Source organism: Rhopalosiphum padi, chromosome 2, assembly GCF_020882245.1.
Source record: "Rhopalosiphum padi isolate XX-2018 chromosome 2, ASM2088224v1, whole genome shotgun sequence".
In the NCBI taxonomy this organism is placed as follows: domain Eukaryota; kingdom Metazoa; phylum Arthropoda; class Insecta; order Hemiptera; family Aphididae; genus Rhopalosiphum; species Rhopalosiphum padi.
The window spans coordinates 27,620,277-27,629,683 of NC_083598.1; positions in this window are offsets into that span (position 1 = coordinate 27,620,277).

Genomic DNA, 9,407 nt, shown 5'->3' on the forward strand with positions numbered 1-9,407 from the left:
TTTATTTGGCTATTTTTTTTTTTTTTTTAACACTATCAATAACGCGACAGCAAATTTAATAAAAACATTATCGTGTTACGTCCGTGGTTTTTATCCTATTAATAGTTTTCAATACACAACAACAATATGCCTACTTAATTGTGTCAAACCACGCACACGTGTCATTTGTATAGGTGCCGTTTGTGCAGCTCTTATTGTTTTTACTATTTACGTGGTTTGACGTCACATCAACGTATCGTTTAACGATCTTGTGTACCTTCGTGCGCTTATTATTTGTTTTCGTAGCCGATTCGATGAACGTTTTCCACTAAAGAACATTATTGTACATATTGTGTTTCTCTCGCGTAGTCACCCCCGCGTTTCCGTCCGGCCCACACGTCTGGCACAATTAATCGGCGGTGTAATATCCGTTTTCGACGTTTTGGACAAATATAATATTACTGATATCATATATTCGGGTTGTTTCCGGGTGTTCTGTATACATTTTGAGAATGATCTCGTGGGTGTAATCAAAAACCTGCATTGCGTTTTTCAAACACTGCTGCAAGATTTAACTAAGATTTCCAGTCTTCATTATTACACGGAATCGTATACGTCTTCAAAAGACCTTGAAAAACTTAACTTCTCCGGGGAGAATAGATTTATCATTATACCTCAAGAATTATACTTAATATGAGGTTTTACGCGCAAAATCTGGAAGAAATCTGTATATATAATCATATTAGTATAATACTAGTTTGTCACCGCTTACTACTTGTATGTACTTGTATGCCTACGTCTACCATATTATAATTTTCGGATTGTATTTATAATTTTATCGTACTTGAGAGGACGTTTTAGTCGTCATGTCTCTCTGTGTAGTATTGTATAATTGATTATTTATTAAAGTTTGAGTGATTGAATGAACGAGAGCGTTCTACTAGTGGGTTTAGTCTGGACACGGAATTAAATCGTGTAAAGCAAACCTGGATTACTATTGAGGCGAGAGGAAATAAATTTAAGATCGCCATAAAGAAGTAAAAAAGAGATTTTAAAAGTGTTAAGGATGAGGTATGTTTAATCTAAAGAAATGGTATAGATGACGTAAGACAGCCAGCAATTTATTTTGAAACATATTTATTCCATGTCAAAAAGACAGGTAAATATACTATTATATTTTTTTTTTCTGTACAAGTTCAATAAAATAAAATACGACTAGAAATATTTTTATCAAATACGTAAACATAAATTTATATAATCGTTCGTATTCGTCACTCACAGCCGTTTATCGTCGCAATTTGATAATTGTTATCATATTCCTTACATATATATAAATATATGTATCGTTAAATACTTATGATATTATTTTCAGTATTAAAATAGTAATATATCAAACACAAACATGTTATACACTTATAATATTATACGAAATGATCGAAATATTGCATTAAATATTTTACTTGAATAATGTTTATAATAATTATGTAGTATTATTTAAGTAAAATACTATTACAATACTATACAATTATTGTATTTTAATAAAAATTCCTTTGACGTATTGGTACTCCGATTTTGCCGCAATATTTGATATCGATTTACGTCAACGGACGAATCTTTCAGTTAGGTAGGTAATAATCGCCGGCGATTGAGTTATTGGAAACCGGCCCTGTGCGCGGTCTTATAGTATAGTGTATAGACGTCAGTTTTATAATAACGTCATCTAAAAAATGTATTAATGTTTTATGATATTGTACGGTCGTCTGTAAAACGTCAGTGAATTCAGAACAATTCGATTATTAATAATGTGTAGTACCGCGTGACGCGCTTCCGCTCGATTGACGAGCAAAACGCGGGATTCGTTTTCGACAATACTATATTATATTAAAATGTAATGATACTATAAAATTACGAGAGCAAAGGCATCGTCATTCGCGTGTAAGATGTGCACGTATACGTTTATTGGATTGAAGTATAAGCAAGTCAAGGAATTAAAATTGTATTTAGGTTGCCCGAAATGATTTATCATCTAAATACGAGGACGCAATTCACTGCTGATATTATAGATAAGTGTTATTGATATTGTGACGCAGTAGTCGGAATATACACTACGTATGGAAAACTATGATTTCTTTTTTTGTTTGTATTTTCGACATTCTGATGATTGTTAATCAGTTAATGGTTTTTGTTTTTAAGTTTGTTCTAAAATTAATTATATCATAGTGTGTATAGTATACGTGTATCACGAAACAGAAGTAACAACGCGGATGGAAATTAATTGGAAAGCCTGAATGGCGAGGGTTTGAGGCGATTTAGCGCCATTTCAAATGTATATATATATACACACACACGCATGTTGTACACCACCATAAGCCCGAATAGATCTTACGGGAGATTTATCTATATAATGGAATTTATGCAAGAAAATTCTATTAGACTTTAATTTGTGTAAAAGCGGTTTGTGTAACTTAGCAGTGTAATATATATATACACATGTTAATACTTTCAATACGAACCATTTGCATCATGCGTGTGATCGCTGAGCAGTGCCGTTGTTACAAAAACAGCAATAATTCTACCAAACGCACGGGTTTCTATTAAAAACCGTATCTACCGAAATTCGTCAATAACAAATATACTCGAATACTTCATCATATTATATACTTTATTGTTTAATTTATTCATTATTCTATATTCAGTGATTTGTCATTATTATAAACCTATAAGTCCAACACCGCGAGATAAAAATAAACTCGACCATTACACTCGCAGGGCCAGTGTACGTGTGTGTGTGTGGCTGAAATTTTTTCATTTAAATTTTTTAAACAGTATAATATTTTACAATCTATAACTATATTATATAGATGAGCGAATTTGATAAAAACAATACATTACAATAACAACAACGGTGTATAACAATGTGGAACGAGAACATTAAGAACGCTTGAAAGTTTAGGATTGGTTATAATTAAAAGGTCCCAGTACTAGCGTGTTTTTAGTCGGTCGTGAAGATGGAATTGCGCTTTATTTTATACTTATAAAAGATTATATTAGGACATTTTGGTCATAATTTAATTTCTATTGTAGAGTTTTTAAGCTACGGGTCGTTGTATTAATTGGAATTTTAAGATGTAAAAATTGGAAAAAACTGATTAAAAAAAATATAAGTCTGCAGTCGTTGCTGGTTTCTTAGTAGAATATCTATTGTTATAAAATATACGGAATTCGTGGAAATACATTATTGTGTTTCCATATCAAAAAACGTGATTATCGGCAATGGTAGAAACAAATAACCAAAAAATTCATCGAGATGAGATAATAAATTAAAATACTATCAAAAATAGATTTAATAATTTGATATATTAGATTAAAAAAAATAACTTTAACTTCAACTATTATGAATGATATAAATAGCATTGCAATTAGTAATATTATTAATTAGGTAGTTTATTTTATTTTATCGAATAACGCACGAAGGAAAATAATTGAAAATATATTTCTATGATATAACATAATAAAGGTTACTTGACTAATAATACAAATATTAAGCTCTCTAAGCTACCTATCACAAAACCGTTATTTAGATTTTATATGTTTGCTAGAAATATTTTATTATTAACAGTGATTTTTAATTAATTTAGTTTATACAGAAAGGGGGTAAACACGTAAGTATAGATATAGGTATCTAGTAATTAATGTTTAAAATTAAATACCGAAGTTTAGACTCACATGTAACAACATTAATAACATAAGTTTATTTAAAAAAAAAAACATTTTTTAACTAAATATTAGTAGGGTATTCAACAGAATTCGTAAATAGTGTTATACGTTTTCATATAACAGTAAATTGACTTATATGATACAATTTAAGGGAAGTATATATTATCTGTATCTTCTTATCGGGTTTTTAAATATTTTATTACATATTTAGTAGTTACATATAACTCATTTTAAAATTAAAATATTTGAAAAAAAACTGAAAAGAGAACATAATAATATGATATCACCTTAAATTTTAGTCCTCTCTGTCTCGGTGTTAATATTTGAATGGCTTAGCTAAATAATGGTTCTATTTCTGCCGAAAATTCATTTGCCATGAATATATAACGTTAATATTATGTTAGTTTCATGACGAATTCTTTAATAAATGTGGTTAAAATTAAATAAGGTCACGTAAAATGAAGATGGAACGGCACATTATAGACAAAAAAAAAAAGAAAAAAATAAGTGACATTTTTGCGATGGTTAGACACGTACGTAGCACTTACATGTTGATCCTCTTAAAAATGACGGATTACTAAATTATATTTGTGTAATTTTTTTTTTTACGTGAATGTTTATTTTGAGAAAAACGCACATTTCACGAGCTATACATATTATTATATATAAATATATTATACTTGCATCGTATATATTTCGCTATTATTGTTGTTTGACAATAATCATACGATAGATCGAATATTTGTCAACTGACGCAGATATTTTCTGGTGTGCAAATATGACTACGGGATTTCATTTTACATTTATCCGCCACTTCTTATATCGTTCTACGCGGTGTTGTCGGCGGTGGATGTGGCGGTGGTGGTGGCGGCGGCGGCGGAGGTGGTGGTGGTGACGATACGGCATACATAAGAAAACGATTTGACATTCTATATTATCATTCTAAATCTGATAAAGCGTGTGTAACCACCGCACTGACAATTTTGAATTTGCGTTCTTATACGTGTATATATATATATTTGTGTATAAATATGAAATAATATTATTATATTTTCAGTCAGTAACTCTACGTCACACATGTTCTTCAAAAGCTCCGCGTACTAGAACTATAATTATTGTTTACCTCAACTTGTTGTTCAGTTGTCATACCAAAGTGATTCGTACACCGACACCATATATACATATACCGTTATATCATAAACTGTGCGTGGACATCGACGACGAAATTCCTTATAAATATTATAATAATATATTATATATTATACTATGACCCATACTTGCTAGCGTTATGTTTCGTTAAGCGAACATACACAACACTATAATATGTTAGATACCTATTATATTATATTATACCAAATAACGATTTTGCATATTTTACAATAATAATAATAATACTCAAAACACACACACACGCGCGCGCATACATATATCTATACAGGCGAAATGCCCGAGCGGTGTGTACAGCACATATAACCGAACGCGCGTATATATTAACATAGAATTATTATATTGTAATATATACATATCATATGGCGAGATGATGTGAGTGACGTATTGCACGTCAGATGCGTTACCGAGTTACATTATTCTCACGTTAATTTTCAAACGGTTTACTGGGCCCAATCAGCGTCCGAAGTCGATAGGCGATTGCTAATTTACTACGCCGCAGTGTGTATATAATATACGCCCGGGTGCGGGATTAATACCATTACATAAATAACCAGCGCCGTTCAATTAGTTTCTCATCTCATCACAAACATAAACCCGATCTAGTGTGGGCCGGGCGCGCAAAATCCGATCGATCGTTTGATAATTACAATATTACACCCGTACGGGCGACGACCGATGATGAAGTTGTGCCGCGGTGACGCGCGCAATCGGATACCGTACCCACGTAATAATATTACCGTATTATTTTTGCCACGTCCCTTTTTCAGGTATATTTTATGCGTAACGATTTTCGAAAACTGTAGTAGTACTACGCTATACGATGACTAACAATCTATCTTGGTTATGAAATAATTGCAATTTATCAATGCAATCGATTTTATTTGCAAATGTCGTTCTACTGATTTATTTTTATGTTCACGTGGGTAATTGATTTGGCTATCCGTACGATTTTTTTTTAAAAAAAAAAAACACTTTTATTGAAGCGTTACACTTCCATCAGATGACTGTGGATGATCTATTAAATAATAATATAATTGTACAAAACAAAACAAAATTAAGCAAAAATTAAACGCATTTCAATTTGCTGAACATATCGATTGTTGATTGTTCAAAAAGAGAACAGTCACATTCAACAAACGCTGGTTTAATTTATATATGTATTTACACACTCACATACATATTTTACTTTGTCCGTCATATTTTTTTTTTGTGCGCGTGTGTGAATTTGTACCTACGCTTATACCATTATTCAAAATTCACCCTCCACAAGCATTTATTATTAACTCAGGACAGCATTTCGATAATCAATCTGATGAAAATTTATAGTAGGCCGAAAATGTTATTGTTGATATTTCGATAACCATATTGAATTCAAGATTATATTATTTAATCAGACTTTATAAACACGAAAAAAAAATGTATTACTGTTCTATCGTTTACGTTTCCATCCCAAAACTATATGTATTATTGATGAATTCGTTATAATATGCTGCGTAAAAGTGGTTAACATGGCATTAGTCAAGTTATACTAATGACAATTTTATGAACACTACAGCATGATACAATAATATCAATGTAAAATACTATGAGAAAAATATTAACATTTTTGTATCTTTTAAATTAATATTATGACAAAATTAATTTTTTTTATCCTGTATTTATATTCTATCATAATCTCATTTTAAAATATCTGTTTGATTTTTAAGTTAGCCTAACAGTTGAAAAAAAAAGTTTATATTTCACAGAATCTAGAATACACTAATACCTCTTATAAAAATAATATGAGTGTATTTATTTTGAACTCTAAAATGAGCATTATTTATAATTTTTTTTAAAAATGATAAAATATTGTTCAGTTATAAATAATCATGTAACATCAAACAATTGTACAAATGTATTACGAAAAAGTAGTTAAACTTTTAAAAACATAATATTACAAACATAAATATAGGTAGATAAAAAAAAAAATGAATTTTAATATATTTTTAATTGAATAACAAAAAAATTTGAGTTTCTTATTAGAATGAATTGTGTCAACGAAACGAGTATAATAATAAATATATTTCCTCTCAAAAAAGCAGTCTTTTAGATAATAACTAACTAAATAAATAATTCTATATAATAAGTGGGTTGAGTAAATTAATAAGAAATTTGACTCAAGATAAAAATAAAATATCTTTAAAATAATTTTACATATTTATTTATATAATAATTAAAAAAACAATGACGGCGCAGTGTATATGCGATTTCGGTACATTGATGTGTAGGTGGCTTCGAACCGTAACCTATGCTTATTGAAAAATTAATTTGAAATTATTTTGTTGTGATAATATTTTGGCTCAATAATGTAAATATTACCGGTGTTTGCACGTGTGACTAATAATATACTATTATAAAAATGTAATTATTTTTTTATTTTCATATTATTAATAATATACTATTCAATAACATAATAGAATATTACAATTTACAAACATGTATAGATTTCAAGTGGAGTGACAACATTTTTTTTAACTGCATTCTTACCATTAATTCAATTATTAATTTATTAAACAGTAAGTTATGGATCTTCGGTCGTTGGATTTTTGATATTAGAAATACTAGTTTGACGTCAAATTAGTGGTAATAAAAATAAACGACTTCATAATAGCACTATCGATGGTTATTGCATTATTTTTACACAGTTGTGATGTTGGTGAGAGACTGATTTATTAATATGGAATAGAAAATAAAAAATACAAAATCAATCTATAAATACCATAATTTTAGATTACACAATAAGTTCACACGAAGTTTAGGTTAATATAAAATAAAATAAATAAAAATAAAATATGATTGAATTAGCTGATAATAAATAGTCTAGGAAATGGTTGAAGGAACCATTAATTGATAGAACTTCATGATGTTGAGCAGTGGAAGTCAGACAATCAATAAGTTGTGACATCATGTTAAGACGAGGATAGAATTTTAATGTAAAATTATTATTTTACATTCTTGGTTTTGTGATATTGGTGCGGAATATATACGTCTCGGAATATATAGATCTCGGATATACGTCGATTTAGAATGGATTTAAATTAATTAATGAACTTAAAAAGTTAAATTTAATTATTGTTTATAGAAGTAGGATTTGGTTTGAATGATTGGCGGTGGAGTTGAATGGTGGAAGTTGTTGACATTGTTGGTTCGAGATTTTGTTATGTTTACGGCTTAGTTTTTTTTGTATATTGTATATATTTTGTAGTTGGCAGGGTGAACATAACCCGCGGGAGTGACATGAAACACGTTCGCACTATCAGACTATCTACGCAGAACTACTGAAAATTCGAAATTCATAAATAAAATATGATTTGAAAAAAAATGTTTTAATTCTTTGTTTCTATTACCACTATAAGTTAAAATATCTTTAGTTTTTAAAATTCTCATTGTAAATTGGATTGCGATGTGTTAAACTATGCATAAAAACGAGTTGCATAATAATCTGCACTTGAAAATGTAGGTCCTCATTTCAAAAGCAGATATCACATTTTCAGTGGAAACGAGGGGGTAAATTCAATATATAATACGAGTAAAAATGGGGACTAGTCCAAAAATTCAGAAATTAGAATTAAATAACTTTATAGGAATATTGAAACTTTGGACAATGGAATAATGCCAACAAATATTTGTTTATGTTCAATATTTAAATCAAAGGCATACAATATAAACCGGTAAAATTAACTCAGGGAAAGGATATTTAAAAACAAAAAAAAGATCAAGTATTCACATTATTATTTTTATTTACACGTGATTTATAAAGTGTTATATTTAGATTTTAGTGATAATACACACATGAATGATTTTTTTAAACATCAAATTCGTATAATTCTTAGTATTATTATAAAATTGTAGATTCTGAGTGGAGTGATATGTATGTATTAGCTTAACAATATAATAATATGTGACTTTTGCATATTTGTTTTTAGGTATGTGTATTTACAAAGTTTTTGATTAAAAAAACATTTTAACATATTATTCTTGTCTGACAAAACCTAATAAAGACATAAGGAAGAAATAATCAGATAAATATTTATCATTTTATATATTTATAAATACTATATAATTTGATGGTTATTTGCATCGTACTGTATTATGAACACAAATTAAATAAATAAAAATTACACATCATGATATTATCAACAACATTTTGATATAATATTTGATTATATTTTTTAACGTATCATAAGTATTATACAATATTAATATTATGATGATTTTATTTTAATAAATTATTATTTTCGTATATTAAATAGAATTTATCTGATTAATATTTACACCTACCATGGTTATACGATATACTAAAAAATAAGTTTTTATTCAAATTGTCTATAAGCATATTGCTCATTATTTGATTATTCCCTTAAAAATATAATTAGGTCCATTGTTCACGTTCGTCAAAATCGTACAGTCACATCAATTATTAACTATTTATTAAAAATAAAAAGGAAACAATTTCGTGTGCACATTGCGATGTTCTATCATTATTTTAATTTCTCATTGTT